Here is a 14,372-nt window from a genome sequence, read left to right as displayed (position 1 = left end):
GCCAGGGGTCCCGCCTTCTGCTCGCACCCCAGATGCAGCAGGCACCGTGGGCTGCGAGGGTGCCCGCTGCAGCCGAGCCCATTGACGGAGACAGTCAGATGCTAGACGTCCCACTTGACCTCTAGCGTCTGCAAGAGAGCAGAGAGAAAGATGCTAGAGGTCAAGTGGTACCTCTTTTGCCTGACTGTCTCCCTCAATGGAGTCAACTGCAGTGGGTGCACATGCAGCACACAGTGCTTTCTGAAGCTGGGGTGTGGGCAGGTCCTTGGTGGGTGACTGCGGCTGCACTCTCTGGCCAAAGTGCCCCAGGCACCCTCCATGCTTGCCCGCACGTAGAACTGCTCCTGGGTTTGGGGACCTGCTACATTCAGTGAGGGGAGAACTGATAAAAAATGCAGTAACTGAGTGGTGTAATAATGGAAATTAGCGGTAAGGGGACATGGTTCAGGTCAGTGAAGGGAAAAAGTAATATACTGCAATAAAATACAAGGAGGCAAAACAACAAATAATATAAGAGGCATAAATCAGGAATGAAAATATAGTGCTATGAATTGTTTGAGGGATCTTGGTTGGGGCCCAATGAGGTCTTCTAAATCCACCTCTGCTTCAGGGCACCAAGGATCTGTGTGAGTAAAAGGGAGGTGGGTGATGCCCACAACCCTGAATTAGATCGATGGCATTAGCCAGGAGCTTATGCTGCCCAGAAACTGTTTGAGAGGGGACAGTATCTCAGATGCTCATTCAGTTGTTCATGCAATTTGAATAAATTTTATTTGTTTAGCCTTAATATCTGGATCACCGCAACATCAGGTAATGCTTTCAGATTTATCATTCCCCCAAAATATTTGGGTCTATGTAGCATCTTTGGGATCTCCTATTGGTGCTCCTTGTACACCTCCTCCTCCTGGCACATTCTGAAAAAGATAAAGATGTGCAGCTGCATATTCAGGGACATTATTCTGCATAATACAGTCAAAGCAGAACAAGTGTTTGTGTCCCTTTTTATAGGCATCCTAATAACACCTTAACCAGTTGCCTGTGTAAAAGAACTGTATTGTGATACTCAAGTAATCCTATATAATAAAAGGCTAACGCTGCTCCTCATCTCTTTGGAGGGGAATTGAAGTGTTTTGTGTGCTCATGGCCACTAGATGGCACCCAAAGGAGCAATTCATGTTGCCAGCACTGACATTACTGTTATGTTGTTCTGTCATTTGACGGGCTAGTAATAAGCATTAATGTATTTGTAAACTTTTCTAAATAAAACCTGTTTTGATGGAACTCTCATCACAGCATGGCCTGCCGTAGTTTTAGCTCTAACAGCAAAACTGTGTCAGGGCATGCTGGGATGTGTATTTCTAAGGCAGCTGGAGTGTCACACATTGCCTACCCAGTAGCGTCACTACGAGGTGTGTGGTCCGCACCAGTGCCGTAACTAGGTGTGTGCCGAGGGGGCCTTGCACACAGCGCAAATGTGGGCAAGGCGCACCCCCTGGCAGCACACCTACCCGTACGGCCAGTACTACTGTCAGTAGTGACAGTCCCGGGCTGGCGCCGGCGCCGGCTCCGCCGCTTGCCTCCCGCCTCTGCAAGTGATGTGAGCAGGAACGCGGCTGTAGCCGCATCTATCATCTAACAGCTGCCCCGTGTCCCGCTGCCGCCAGGAGTCCCGCTGTGAGTGCAGGAGAACGGGACTCCTGTTGGCTGTCTGCTGCTGGCGGGGTGTGGAGCGCTGTCGGAGGTTGCTCCCGGACCCGCTCTCATGCTGCTCGTAGCAGCATGTGTCCCGGACCCCAGGAGAGGCTCTGCGCCTGGATGCTGCAACCACCTCCAGGTGACTGACAAAACACACACATACACACACTTACTCACTCACTCACTCTCCCTCTCTCTCGTGCAAAACAGGGGGGAATGCGTGGACTCTGCTACTGTAATGTGTAAAATAGGGGGACGCTGTCTGCCGTAATGTGTAAAAAGGGGACGCTGTCTGCCGTAATGTGTAAAAAAGGGGACGCTGTCTGCCGTAATGTGTAAAAAGGGGACGCTGTCTGCTGTAATGTGTAAAAAGGGGACGCTGTCTGCCGTAATGTATAAAAAGCTGACGCTGTCTGCCGTAATGTATAAAAAGCTGACGCTGTTTGCTGTAATGTGTAAAAAGGGGACTCTGCCGTAATATGTAAAAAAGGGGACTCTGTCTTCCGTAATGTGTAAAAAGGGGAATCTGTCCGCCGTAATGTGAAAAAGGGGCTCTACCTGGTGTAGTGGTGCTACTGTGCGGCGTAATTTTAATAATGGAGACTACTGTGCACCGTTATATGAATTGGTACACACCCCTTCCCCGTGAAGCCACGCCTCTATATTTTTGGCGCGCGCCTACGCCGCGCGCTGCCTCCAATTTACATAAAGGGGGGCGCCGATGCCGTTTCTTGCACACAGCGCTAAAATGTCTAGTTACGGCACTGGTCCGCACCCGGGTCTCACTTGCTGAGTGGTGATACCAAAGTGCTGACTCCGCCTCAGTGACAGGAGCCGGATGCTGCACTGGAACATTGTGTGCAGCACCCGGCTCCTATCGCAGTGTAGGAGCCGGCACTGCATACTCATTGGCCTCTGGGTACAGCCCAGCTGCTACAGACACCAGAGAGACGAAAATGGGAGTTTGACCAATTAGGTCAGGCCCTATCAATGATAGCATGCCCCTTTGCAGGCACGTACTAACTATGTTCCCGCATCAGGTGTCACTGCAGGTAGGCGCACCACTGTGCCTCCCCCTGCTATACACTGTAATGTTCAATGGTCAGGCAGACTGAGGGAGTGTAGTACTTATGTTGATATAGAGTGTATTAGAATTTTACTATGATTACATTTAGTGATTTACTATGATTACATTTAGTAATAATGGACATTATTATTTACAATTAACACAAGTTTAGTGATTTATGTTTCTACTGTGATACCTGCAAATTCTGTCTATACGTAACTCATGCATTTTGCATGACATCACCACTATGGGTACGGGTCATTGGGTCGACTCAACTTAGGTCAACAGTCATTAGGTCGACCACTGAAGGTCGACATGGGCATTAGGTCGACATGTACTAGGTCGACAGGTGAAAAGGTCGACATGAGTTTTTGGACTTTTTTGGTGTCGTTTTCTTCGTAAAGTGACGGGGAACCCTAATTAGTGCACCATGTCCCCTCGCATGGTTCGCTTCACTCGCCATGCTTCGGGCAAGGTGCCTCGCTCCGCTACCGCTGCGCTCTGCATAGGTTACCGTTCCAATCGTAGTTCACGTGGATCATAAAGTATAGGAATTTTTTCTTGAAAAACTCATGTTGACCTTTTGACCTGTCAACCTAGCACATGTCGACCTAATGACCATGTTGACCTATTGACCATGTCGACCTAATGCATGTCGACCTTCAGTGGTCAACCTAAGCTGTGTCGACCTAACGACCGTATCCCACCACTATATTCCCTCACAAGGCTTATGAATGTGGAAGTGTAAGTTTGCAAAACACTATTGGTTCCGTGTATGATCTTTCTCTCATTTGCAGCAGTTAATAACATACAGTTTTCCGCATTGATATGGAAATATTTACCGTCCCAATTAAAACTAGACCCTCTATGTCATCCAATCCAAAGAACATGACTCCTGCTAAATTGTAATTACTTGTTATGCTACTGTACTGGAAAAAGGTTTCTTATCTTATATTAATTTATATCTCTAGTGCATATGTGTCAGAGCCCAAATCTCTCTCTTTACAAAACTGTCAGTGTCTATTCAGTTTCCCAACGGAGACCCCTGCAGTGCAAGGTTAGGAAGGCTGCAACTGTGCAGGTGAGTTATGGGTAGAAAGTCCACCAGGGGTAAATATGAATTGAGCATACTGGGCTAAATGGTAACTGGAGACTACAGAGTTCACGCTGGAGATTGGCAGCAGTATATATGCTTGGAATCCTCCGGCTATCGTCAGTGTATTATCCAATCAATAATGTTATTCCTTTATGGCATCTTTATAACACCATCCTGAGAAGGTGTTTTGATTTATAAAAACTTTAACAAACAGATTACATTCCACATACCTGAGCGTGGGGAAGCAATATTACATGGTAATTAAATCAGAGTTCTCTACTAAAACCCTAATGTGTTCACGGCCATAACTAAGGTCAGGCCCGCCATCAAGGGGGGGACGGTGGGTACTCTAGGCCCAGGCCCGAACTGAGATGGGGCCCGGGTGTTTGTAGTCAGGTTCAGGGACGCAGGTCAGCTGCCTGCCTGCGCATTGGCAGGCAGCCACGGACGGAGACGCGGCCATATTCTTAATACAGAGCCGGCCGTGAGCCAATCGGAGCTCACGGACCGTCCGTGAGCTCCGATTGGCTCACGCCCGGCTCTGTATTAAGAATGTGGCCGCGGGGGTTGCGGCTCTGCTTCTGTCCCTCCATGGTTGCCCTTCAGATGCACTCCGTAGCTGCCTGACCCAGATCCTGACTACAACCATCTCCGGCCCGCTCAAAAGGTAAAGTTGGGGAATGCAGGGAAGGGGGGGGGAGAGGGGGAGCGGACAGGTGTGTGTGTGGGGGAAGAGCAGACAGGTGTGTGGTGGGGGGCCCTGTCTTGTGAGTGTCAGTCCCGGGCCCCATCATTTCTGATGGCAGCCCTGACTAAGGTAGTGCAGCCAGTACTGCCACACAGAGAGCAGGGTGCCCTGTGGCGGAACCAGCCACCATAACAATATGGCTCCTTCCATGCAAACTGGAGCTTCGCCTCCCAGACAGATCTCTGGCCAATGGCAGCAGTGGAGTAGTGGGGCAGAGACCAATGGCTGTGTGGGGGACTGAGCATCAGCTGACTGATGATGGCTTGGACTGGAGGAGTGTGAGCTGGACAGAGGAGGACACAAGCGGCTTCAGCAGAACAGGCACCTGTCATTCCACGCCTGCATGCCCCCCCCCCCCCCCCCCCTCCCCAACCACCAGCGCTTTGGCATCACCTGACCATACCACCTCACCTTGTGACATCATGGCAAAAGAAAAAAAAAACCTGCAATCACCCCTTAGACCTTACCCTCAGCATCTTCAGTTACTCCATGTCTGACTTTCCCCACCCTGGCCAGCAGCACCTTTAATGTCTCCAAATCCACCTCCATGACTGGGTGGAATAATGTGTTGTAGGGCACTACTATTATTTATTTATTTATTTATTTATTTATTTATTACCAGTTATTAATATTATGGCGCACACATATTCTGCAGCGCTTTACAGAGAATATTTTGCCATTCACATCAGTCCCTGCCCCAGCGGAGCTTACAATCTATATTCCCTACCACATGTACACTATACGCACACACATTCATGCTAGGGTAAAAAAATATATATTTATCTGACGTCCTAGTGGATGCTGGGACTCCGTCAGGACCATGGGGATTAGCGGCTCCGCAGGAGACAGGGCACAAAAATAAAAGCTTTAGGACTAGGTGGTGTGCACTGGCTCCTCCCCCTATGACCCTCCTCCAAGCCTCAGTTAGGTTTTTGTGCCCGTCCGAGCAGGGTGCAATCTAGGTGGCTCTCCTAAAGAGCTGCTTAGAAAAAGTTATTAGGTTTTTTATTTTCAGTGAGTCCTGCTGGCAACAGGCTCACTGCAACGAGGGACTTAGGGGAGAAGAAGTGAACTCACCTGCGTGCAGGATGGATTGGCTTCTTAGGCTACTGGACACCATTAGCTCCAGAGGGATCGAACACAGGCCCAGCCATGGAGTCCGGTCCCGGAGCCACGCCGCCGACCCCCTTGCAGATGCCGAAAAGTGAAGAGGTCCAGAAACCGGCGGCAGAAGACTTTTCAGTCTTCATGAGGTAGCGCACAGCACTGCAGCTGTGCGCCATTGTTGTCAGCACACTTCACACCAGCGGTCACTGAGGGTGCAGGGCGCTGGGGGGGGGGCGCCCTGGGCAGCAATGATAATACCTTGTTCTGGCTAAAAATACATCACATATAGCCCCTGGGGCTATATGGATGTATTTAACCCCTGCCAGGTCTCACAAACACCGGGAGAAGAGCCCGCCGAAATAGGGGGCGGGGCCTATCTCCTCAGCACACAGCGCCATTTTCCTGCACAGCTCCGCTGCGAGGAAGGCTCCCAGGACTCTCCCCTGCACTGCACTACAAACAGGGTAAAAAAACAGAGAGGGGGGGCACTTTTTTGGCGATATTGATATATTAAGCTGCTATAAAGGAAACAACACTTCTGTAGGGTTGTTCCTATATATTTATAGCGCTTGGGTGTGTGCTGGCAAACTCTCTCTCTGTCTCCCCAAAGGGCTAGTGGGGTCCTGTCTTCGATAAGAGCATTCCCTGTGTGTCTGCTGTGTGTCGGTACGTGTGTGTCGACATGTATGAGGACGATGTTGGTGTGGAGGCGGAGCAATTGCCGGTAATGGTGATGTCACCCCCTAGGGAGTCGACACCGGAATGGATGGCTTTGTTTATGGAATTACGTGATAATGTCAGCACGTTACAAAAATCAGTTGACGACATGAGACGGCCGGAAAACCAGTTAGTACCTGTCCAGGCGTCTCAGACACCGTCAGGGGCTGTAAAACGCCCTTTACCTCAGTCGGTCGACACAGACCCAGACACGGACACCGAATCTAGTGTCGACGGTGAAGAAACAAACGTATTTTCCAGTAGGGCCACACGTTATATGATCACGGCAATGAAGGAGGCTTTGCATATCTCTGATACTGCAAGTACCACAAAAAGGGGTATTATTTGGGGTCTGAAAAAACTACCTGTAGTTTTTCCTGAATCAGAGGAATTGAATAAAGGCACTCACACGCTTATCAAAACAAGTGGCGTTACCGTCTCCTGAAACGGCCGCCCTCAAGGATCCAGCTGATAGGAGGCTGGAAACTACCCTGAAAAGTATATACACTCATACTGGTGTTATACTGCGACCAGCCATCGCCTCTGCATGGATGTGCAGTGCTGGGGTGGTTTGGTCGGATTCCCTGACTGAAAATATTGATACCCTGGATAGGGACAGTATTTTATTGACTATAGAGCAATTAAAGGATGCTTTTCTTTATATGCGAGATGCTCAGAGGGATATTTGCACTCTGGCATCGAGAGTAAGTGCGATGTCCATATCTGCCAGAAGAAGTTTATGGACGCGACAGTGGTCAGGTGATGCGGATTCCAAACGGCATATGGAAGTATTGCCGTATAAAGGGGAGGAATTATTTGGGGTCGGTCTATCGGATTTGGTGGCCACGGCAACAGCCGGGAAATCCACCTTTTTACCTCAGGTCCCCTCCCAACAGAAAAAGACACCGTCTTTTCAGCCGCAGTTCTTTCGTTCCTATAAGAACAAGCGGGCAAAAGGACAGTCATATCTGCCCCGAGGAAAAGGAAAGGGTAAGAGAGTGCACCAAGCAGCTCCCTCCCAGGAGCAGAAGCCCTCCCCGGCTTCTGCAAAGCCCTCAGCATGACGTTGGGGCTTTACAAGCGGACTCAGGGGCGGTGGGGGGTCGACTCAAGAATTTCAGCGCACAGTGGGCTCACTCACAGGTGGACCCCTGGATCCTGCAGGTAGTATCTCAGGGTTACAGGTTGGAATTCGAGAAGTCTCCCCCTCGCCGGTTCCTAAAGTCTGCTCTGCCAACGTCTCCCTCAGACAGGGCGACAGTATTGGAAGCCATTCACAAGCTGTATTCTCAGCAGGTGATAGTCAAGGTACCCCTCCTACAACAGGGAAAGGGGTATTATTCCACACTATTTGTGGTACCGAAGCCGGACGGCTCGGTAAGACCTATTCTAAATCTGAAATCTTTGAACCTGTACATACAAAAATTCAAGTTCAAGATGGAGTCACTCAGAGCAGTGATAGCGAATCTGGAAGAAGGGGACTTTATGGTGTCCCTGGACATCAAGGATGCTTACCTGCATGTCCCAATTTGCCCTTCACATCAAGGGTACCTCAGGTTCGTGGTGCAAAACTGTCATTATCAGTTTCAGACGCTGCCGTTTGGATTGTCCACGGCACCTCGGGTCTTTACCAAGGTAATGGCCGAAATGATGTTTCTTCTGCGAAGAAAAGGCGTATTAATTATCCCTTACTTGGACGATCTCCTGATAAGGGCAAGGTCCAGAGAACAGCTGGGGGACGTAGTAGCACTAACCCAAGTAGTGCTGCAACAGCACGGGTGGATTCTGAATTTTCCAAAATCTCAATTGACCCCGACGACACGTCTGCTGTTCCTGGGAATGATTCTGGACACGGTTCAGAAAAAGGTGTTTCTTCCGGAGGAGAAAGCCAGGGAGTTATCCGAACTTGTCAGGAACCTCCTAAAACCAGGAAAAGTGTCTGTGCATCAATGCACAAGAGTCCTGGGAAAAATGGTGGCTTCTTACGAAGCGATTCCATTCGGCAGATTCCACGCACAAACTTTTCAGTGGGATCTGCTGGACAAATGGTCCGGATCGCATCTGCAGATGCATCAGCGGATAACTTTGTCTCCACGGACAAGGGTGTCTCTTCTGTGGTGGTTGCAGAGTGCTCATCTGTTAGAGGGCCGCAGATTCGGCATACAGGACTGGGTCCTGGTGACCACGGATGCCAGTCTGAGAGGCTGGGGAGCGGTCACACAGGGAAGAAACTTCCAGGGAGTGTGGTCAAGCCTGGAGATGTCTCTTCACATAAATATACTGGAGCTAAGAGCGATTTACAATGCTCTAAGCCTGGCAAAACCCCTGCTTCAGGGTCAGCCGGTGTTGATCCAGTCGGACAACATCACGGCAGTCGCCCACGTAAACAGACAGGGCGGCACAAGAAGCAGGAGGGCAATGGCAGAAGCTGCAAGGATTCTTCGCTGGGCGGAAGATCATGTGATAGCACTGTCAGCAGTGTTCATTCCGGGAGTGGACAACTGGGAAGCGGACTTCCTCAGCAGACACGATCTACACCCGGGAGAGTGGGGACTTCATCCAGAAGTCTTCCACATGATTGTGAACCGTTGGGAAAAACCAAAGGTGGATATGATGGCGTCCCGCCTCAACAAAAAACTGGACAGGTATTGCGCCAGGTCAAGAGACCCTCAGGCAATAGCTGTGGACGCTCTGGTAACACCGTGGGTGTTCCAGTCAGTGTATGTGTTTCCTCCTCTGCCTCTCATACCAAAAGTACTGAGAATTATACGGCAAAGGGGAGTAAGAACGATACTCGTGGCTCCGGATTGGCCAAGAAGAACTTGGTACCCGGAACTTCAGGAGATGCTCACGGAAGATCCGTGGCCTCTACCTCTAAGACGGGACCTGCTTCAGCAGGGACCGTGTCTATTCCAAGACTTACCGTGGCTGCGTTTGACGGCATGGCGGTTGAACGCCGAATTCTAAGGGAAAAAGGCATTCCGGAAGAGGTCATCCCTACCCTGGTAAAAGCCAGGAAGGAGGTGACTGCACAACATTATCACCGCATTTGGAGAAAATATGTTGCGTGGTGTGAGGCCAGGAAGGCCCCGACGGAGGAATTTCAACTGGGTCGATTCCTACATTTCCTGCAAACAGGATTGTCTATGGGCCTCAAATTAGGGTCCATTAAGGTTCAAATTTCGGCCCTGTCGATTTTCTTCCAGAAAGAATTGGCTTCAGTTCCTGAAGTCCAGACTTTTGTAAAAGGAGTACTACATATACAGCCCCCGGTTGTGCCCCCAGTGGCTCCGTGGGATCTTAATGTAGTTTTGGATTTTCTCAAATCCCATTGGTTTGAGCCACTCAAATCGGTGGATTTGAAATATCTTACATGGAAAGTAACCATGCTACTGGCCCTGGCTTCAGCCAGGAGAGTGTCAGAATTGGCGGCTTTATCGTATAAAAGCCCATATCTGATTTTCCATTCGGACAGGGCAGAACTGCGGACGCGTCCTCAGTTTCTGCCTAAGGTGGTTTCAGCGTTTCACCTGAACCAGCCTATTGTGGTGCCTGCGGCTACTAGCGATTTGGAGGATTCCAAGTTGCTGGACGTTGTCAGGGCATTGAAAATATATATTTCAAGGACGGCTGGAGTCAGAAAATCTGACTCGCTGTTTATACTGTATGCACCCAACAAGCTGGGTGCTCCTGCTTCTAAGTAGAAGATTGCTCGTTGGATTTGTAGCACAATTCAACTTGCACATTCTGTGGCAGGCCTGCCACAGCCTAAATCTATCAAGGCCCATTCCACAAGGAAGGTGGGCTCATCTTGGGCGGCTGCCCGAGGGGTCTCGGCATTACAACTCTGCCGAGCAGCTACGTGGTCGGGGGAGAACACGTTTGTAAAATTCTACAAATTTGATACCCTGGCTAAAGAGGACCTGGAGTTCTCTCATTCGGTGCTGCAGAGTCATCCGCACTCTCCCGCCCGTTTGGGAGCTTTGGTATAATCCCCATGGTCCTGACGGAGTCCCAGCATCCACTAGGACGTCAGAGAAAATAAGATTTTACTTACCGATAAATATATTTCTCGTAGTCCGTAGTGGATGCTGGGCGCCCATCCCAAGTGCGGATTGTCTGCAATACTTGTACATAGTTATTGTTACAAAAAAATCGGGTTGTTATTGTTGTGAGCCGTCTGTTCAGAGGCTCCTACGTTTGTCATACTGTTAACTGGGTTCAGATCACAAGTTGTACGGTGTGATTGGTGTGGCTGGTATGAGTCTTACCCGGGATTCAAAATCCTTCCTTATTGTGTACGCTCGTCCGGGCACAGTATCCTAACTGAGGCTTGGAGGAGGGTCATAGGGGGAGGAGCCAGTGCACACCACCTAGTCCTAAAGCTTTTATTTTTGTGCCCTGTCTCCTGCGGAGTCGCTAATCCCCATGGTCCTGACGGAGTCCCAGCATCCACTACGGACTACGAGAAATAGATTTATCGGTAAGTAAAATCTTTTTTTTTTGGGGGGGGGGGGGGGGGGCTATTAACCTACCAGTATATTTTTGGATTGTGGTAGGAAACCGGAGTACCCAGAGGAAACCCATGCAAGTACGGGAAGAATATGCAAACTCCACACAGTTAGGGCCATGGTGAGACACAAACCCATGACCTCAGTGCTGTGAGGCAGTAATGCTAAACATTGCACCATCCGTACTGCCCATACTGTGTGACATTCGTATATAAAGGGCACAACTACTGTGAGGCATTATATGCATAAGAGGCACTACTACTGTGTGGCATTTTGGGTATAGGAGGCATTACTACTGTGTGCTAAATGTGAATAAGGTGCTCTACTGTGTGATGTTAACGTGAATAAGTGGTACTACTATGTGGCGAATAGTAGTAGAATAGTACTAGTAGAATAGTACTACTATGTGTGAATAAGGAGCACTACCGTGTAACATAATGTGAATAAAGGTACTACTGTGCGGCGTAACATGTATAAGGGGCACTACTGTGTGACATAACATGAATTAGGGCCTCTACTGTGTGACATATCATGAATAAGGGACACTATTGTGAGATGTAATGTGAATAAGGGTTACTACTGTGCGATGTAATTTGAATAACGGACACTACTGTGTAGTGTAATTTGAATAAAGGACACTACTGTGCGGTGTAATTTGAATAACGGATACTACTGTGTAGTGTAATATGAATAACGGACACTACTGTGTAGTGTAATTTGAATAACGGACACTACTGTGCGGTGTAATTTGAATAACGGATACTACTGTGTAGTGTAATATGAATAACGGACACTACTGTGTAGTGTAATGTGAATAATGGACACTACTGTGTAGTGTAATGTGAATAACGGACACTACTGTGTAGTGTAATGTGAATAAGGGGATATACGGTGTAGTGTAATTTGTATTGAGGGTACTATTGAGTAGCTACGCCCCTTCCCAATGCGCCGACACCCCATTCTGTGTGCACGCTGTTTCTGTTTAAAGTATGGAGGGGGGCGCCAATGATCTTTCTGGCACAGGACACCAAAATGTGTAGTTACGGCTCTGCTAATGCTAAATTAGCAGTGATAACCCTTTTTAGCGTATAAAACAAGAGAAAAAGGGGTAATCACAGCAAAAAAATACACCTCTATATCCCTAGCTTCCCAATGATATGACATTTAAAACAAGGAGAAAGACTTTCAAAGACTATTACAGACAAACAGAGGAAGACAGTGAAAACAGCAAAACAATGGGACATAAGGATCTGCTCTGCTAAATAGACAAATACATAAATAAATGAATCACAAAACCTACAGGGAGGACAGCTGTTAGGTTTGTGTGGGAACTGTACTCAGAGCCTCTGTGTATTACAGTTTCCTAATGTAAAAATTGTAGGGGCTTTAACATTTATTTGTACAAGGCAATACCCTAGCAATATATCAATCTAAAGAATGATTTACTAAACATTAATAGTCCCCATTAGGGATGTAGTCATTATGTCGACAAACACAAAGTAGACAGTTAAAAGGTGATACCATAATGTTGAATGTGAAATGTCGACCTGGTTAAAATGTTGATGGTCAAAATGTCAACACATGAAATATCAACAGAGTTAAAAAGGATGACATGAAATGCTGACACAATCAAAATGCTAAAATTGTGTCAACATTTTGGCATTATGGTGTCTATATAATGACTGCCAGCATTGTGATTGTTGACAAAACATACCAAACCCTCCTGTTATCTGAAATCTTGATGTGGTTAGTGCTGAATTGGGCAAATTTACCCTGCACAAATGCCGACAGAGATTATATTCTAATCTATATCTATCGAGTCCTAAAGTTAGGTAGCAGTAGGGTTGTCAGCCATACAGGATTGTTCTGGACAGTTCGCAATTCAAAACATCTGTCAGAAATCAGTACTGTTAGCAATCGTGGAAACAGCCTGCCTCCTGGAATCCATGTTTGACTCATCCTCCCAGAGACACTGGCAAATTTATAATGGGTGCAGTGTGTGTGGTGCACATAGGCCCCGAGGTCCAGGGGGGCCCACACCGCACACCCTGCACCTATTATTTGTAAAACTTACCCTCCAGAGTCCCGTGGCAAAGCAGCAGCTTGCAGAAATCATTGGAAAAATGGTGCAGTGCCATTTTCCCCAGTGTTTTACACATGCGCACTAGGAAAATGACTGGTAAAATGGCCACTGAGCCATTTTCCTGGATATCTGTGCATGCACTCTAGACTCTGGGACAGCACTAGGGTCCCCTAGGGACCCAAGTGTCCAGAGTCACAGCGCTGCCAGCAGCTAGATAAGAGGGGGCCGTGATGTTGCTTGCACACGGTCCTCCTCCTCTCTAGATACACCCCTGCGTCTCTGTCTGGACTGCAGCAGTTACAGAGAGTGACTCAACAGTAGATTCACAGCATTTTTGTAACTAGTTAGTTTGAGTTCATACAAGCCCTTGATGTTTGTGTGACATGCTTATGAGCTTGTGGCAAAGTCTCCAAAGTAAGGAACAGTAATATTTTGTTTTGATGATTTACACAGAGAATATGTCAGCTTGATGGCGGCTTTCATTTATAATGGGATTTTAAATACCTGCTGGTAAATCCTTTTCTCGTAGTCCATAATGTTACGTTCTCTGTACTTGGAACCCAGGAGATAGGGTGGCAGCAGAGTTCCAAGTACAGATGCGTGAAGCTGCAAGAGATCTGGGATACTGTTAGGCAGAGGCGTCACTAGGGTTGGTGTCACCCGGTGTGGTAACTCATGGTGTCACCCCCCATGGACCTTCTCCCGTAGCACACCACACGGTTTCTTATCAGTGTGTGTGTATAAAATATATATATATACACATATACATACATACATATACATATATACATATACATACATATATATATATACATATATACACACACACACACATACATATACACACATACGGTAATCGAAGAGGGAATTTTGAAGTGGGGGTATGGAAAATTGAAAGGGGTAGTGTCCACTCGAGGGTGTACTGTGGCAGATACCGAAAAAGGAGTGTGGCCAATCAGTAGGCGGGTGTCCTTAAGAGGCACTGGGTGAGAGGGAGGACACATGATGGAGGAAGGGACTGAGGAGGTTGGGGGCTTTAGGTGAGAGGGGGATGCAGGGTGGGAGAAAGACATAATGGATAGAGGATAGAGGGACAGAGGAAGGGGGAGATGCTGGGTGGGAGAGGATGCAGAGAGGGAGGGGGACATACCGGGGATTGGGACGCTGGGTGGGAGAGGACGCAGAGTGGGAGGAGGACATACTGGGGACTGGGACACTGGGTGGGAGAGGACGGAGAGTGGGAGAAGGGCATACTGGAGATTGGGATGCTGGGTGGGAGAGGACGCAGAGTGGGAGGGGGACATACTGAAGATTGGGATGCTGGGTGGGAGGGGGACATGCTGGGGATT

At 48.3% G+C, this 14,372-nt stretch overlaps 1 long non-coding RNA gene across 1 annotated transcript in view; it reads right to left on the bottom strand.

The window, feature by feature from the left end:
* Positions 1 to 745: 745 nt before the first annotated feature.
* Positions 746 to 14,372, bottom strand: part of LOC135055359 (uncharacterized) — a 155,002-nt gene continuing 141,375 nt past the window's right edge. The window contains exon 5 of the long non-coding RNA XR_010243723.1: positions 746 to 914. This is a non-coding gene — a long non-coding RNA (uncharacterized LOC135055359). The remainder of the gene's footprint in view (positions 915 to 14,372) is intronic.

Source organism: Pseudophryne corroboree, chromosome 3 (genome assembly GCF_028390025.1).
Source record: "Pseudophryne corroboree isolate aPseCor3 chromosome 3, aPseCor3.hap2, whole genome shotgun sequence".
In the NCBI taxonomy this organism is placed as follows: domain Eukaryota; kingdom Metazoa; phylum Chordata; class Amphibia; order Anura; family Myobatrachidae; genus Pseudophryne; species Pseudophryne corroboree.
The sequence above is the reverse complement of the archived record's forward strand: the minus strand, read 5'-3'. Positions and strand labels throughout refer to the sequence as shown.